Genomic DNA, 2699 nt, shown 5'->3' with positions numbered 1-2699 from the left:
GGGGGGTAAGGCTATAGGCTTAGTTCAGGGATGTGGTGTTGAGAAGGGTGGGTGGGCAGAGGGCAGTGGGGGCGGGGAGAGGGGCCCAGAGGGAGGCTGCTGGGCTTGCCTATGGGGAGAGGGAGGCTTGAGCACCTGCCCTCACTGGCCCGGAAGGTGCCAGTGGAGAGAGGGGAGGGGAGGGGAGGGAGGGACGAAGTGGTGACAGTGGAAAGAGAAGTTTCCAGGGACAAGTGGCAGGGCTGGCCTTGGACCAGGCTGTGCTTCCACCGACCGCTCCTCGGGTGGAGGCCCCTGGGGATGAGGTGGGCAGGGCGGGCACTTTAGAGATCACCCCTGCCTTTGAAGACCACGTGGGCACAGGCTTTCCTCCGCACCCTGCACACCTCTACCCCTTCTCTGCCCCATCCTGTGAACTTCAGCGTGGCCTACTCATTCACTCCCTCGTTAGGTGACAGCACCTTCGCGAGGAGGAGGCTGAGGTTTACTTAGTGTCAAGGCGCACAGTCAGGGGGTAGATAAGGAGGCGTTGGCCAATATCAGAACCCTCTTCTGAGATCAAGTTCGCCCCGCCTTTCTTGATCAACATCCTCTCTGTGCAGGGACTGGAGATGATAACCAGGTGAGGCCAGGGGAGGGGGGATGAGAGTGGAGATGCCACCTTTGGGAGTGGTGACAGGTGGCAGGGAAGGGAGGGTCCCCGTGGTGGGTGTGGCTTGCCCGTGGGAGAGGAGACAGTGCCTCGAGGTTTGCTGGCTCCAATTGGTGGCTAGTGAATGATTCATTTATCAACCACTGTGCCCAGGCTGCCTGCCAGGAGGGTGCCCTATGACCCAGTGCTTTCAAAATTAATGTGTTCTTTGAGTCATTCCCTTGAGTCACATTCACAGGCACCTATTGCTCGCTGAGCCCAGACTCCTCACACTACAGAAGGCCCAGGGGAGAAGGAGGGGTCCCAGCAGGGCTGTTGAACCAGCAAACAGCGGGCCAGAAGGTGACAGGCAGGCCCCTGGGCCAGGGGCCAGAGGGAAGAGTGATATGATCTGGGTGTGTGCGTGCGTGTGCACACGTGCACCTGAGTGTACGTGGGGGGAGTGTCTGACTCGTGTGCATGCATCTGTGTGTGCGTGCGTTGGGGGGGGCATGTGCATTATGCACCGATGTGGGGAGCTCGGAGGCAGTGGACCCATCTCCCAAGACCCACAGCCCCTTTAGGAGGGGAGAGGGTGGCGCTGCTCCCGGCCCAGGGACAGACAGCAGTGACAGAGTGCTCAAGGCATGACAGGGGTCAGCAGCCCAGGAGGCTGGGGCCCCCAAGCCCCTTCACACGCGTGCACACGCATGCCCACACAGAGGTACTCAGCCCAGAGGGCCTGCCCCTTGCCCTGGACAGAGACAGAAAAGGAGAGACACAGACACAAGGGAGGAGGCCACGTGAGGAGGGAGGCAGAGACTGGAGTGATGCGGCCACAAGCCAAGGGACGTCTGGGGCCACCGGAAGCTAGAGATAGTATGGCCCTGGTGACACCTTGATTTCAGACATCTGGGCTCTAGAATCGTGTGAGGATGAAGTTCTACTGTTTTAAGCCTCGTAGGTTGCTGGTCATTTGTTACAGCCGCGCCGGGAAACCAACCCAGCTGGTGTGGGGAGAGGGCTGGGGGAGGCGGAGCTCAGTAGCGGGGTGGGGTCTGAGGAAGGAGATTAAGGTTGGCCTGAGTGGGTGGGTGGGAAAAGGTGGCTTTTTTCCCCTCAACGTTCCCAGCTCTCTCAAATCATAGCAATTGTCTGACTGTAACAGAATGCCCAGAGTAACTGTCTGTCACTAGCTTGGGGGTCCCTTTGGTGCTCTACATGCCTGACTCCTGACACACAGTTTCCTACTTGTGGAAGACACAAATGAGACGTGGGAAGCCACTGTGAGCTGGAAATTCAACAACATTCATTCAGCAAACATTTATTAAGCTCCTACTGTGCTGCCAAGCTGAAAAGTCGAGCAGCAACCAGATCCCCAAGGGATGCTGGGCCCCTGGAAAACCCTGACACAAACAGCCCTCATGCCCTCATTTCGTGCACAGCATTCCCTTCAGGGCTGATCTGTAGGTCTGGGAAACTCTGACAAACCTAGATTCGGGTTTTACGAACACTGACATTGAACCCCACGTCTTCTCCAGTTGGGAGACACCGATGTGAGCTCCGGTAAGCGATCCCCCCGGCCCCGGCCCCCGCCGCGGCTTGGCAGACAGCCAGCTCTCCCCGTCCTGAACCACGCTGGGCCACCAGCCCGGAGGCACACCTTAGTCGGACCGCAGGGACTTGTAGCTCAGGTGCCGGGGAGGGTGATATTTTCGTGCCCTGATTCTAGGACTAACGTCACTTCACCCTGGAGGAGTAGCCCCGCCGGTTCCGGTTGCCGCCCGTCGGCTCCCGAGGGCGGAGCGTGAGTCTCCAGGAGGCGGGGCGTCAACCTCCCGGGGGCGGGGCGTCGGCTCCAAGGGCGTCGGCTCCAAAGGAGACGTACATGCTGCATCTAGGGGACAGGGCGGGCGCCTTCGGCCTCTGCGCTTGCGCTTGAGCTGGAGTCTGCGTATTCGGCCGGACCCGCCTTCGGCGGACAGCTGCGCTACCCACCCAGGGGCGGGCGGGCCGGCCTGGGCTGGGCTGGCTGGCGGGCTGGCGGGCTGGCGGGCTGGCGGGCTGG

The sequence above is a fragment of the Lipotes vexillifer genome, unplaced genomic scaffold, assembly GCF_000442215.2.
Source record: "Lipotes vexillifer unplaced genomic scaffold, Lipotes_vexillifer_v1.1 scaffold899, whole genome shotgun sequence".
NCBI classification, from domain to species: Eukaryota; Metazoa; Chordata; class Mammalia; order Artiodactyla; family Lipotidae; genus Lipotes; species Lipotes vexillifer.
Note: the sequence above shows the minus strand (reverse complement) of the source record.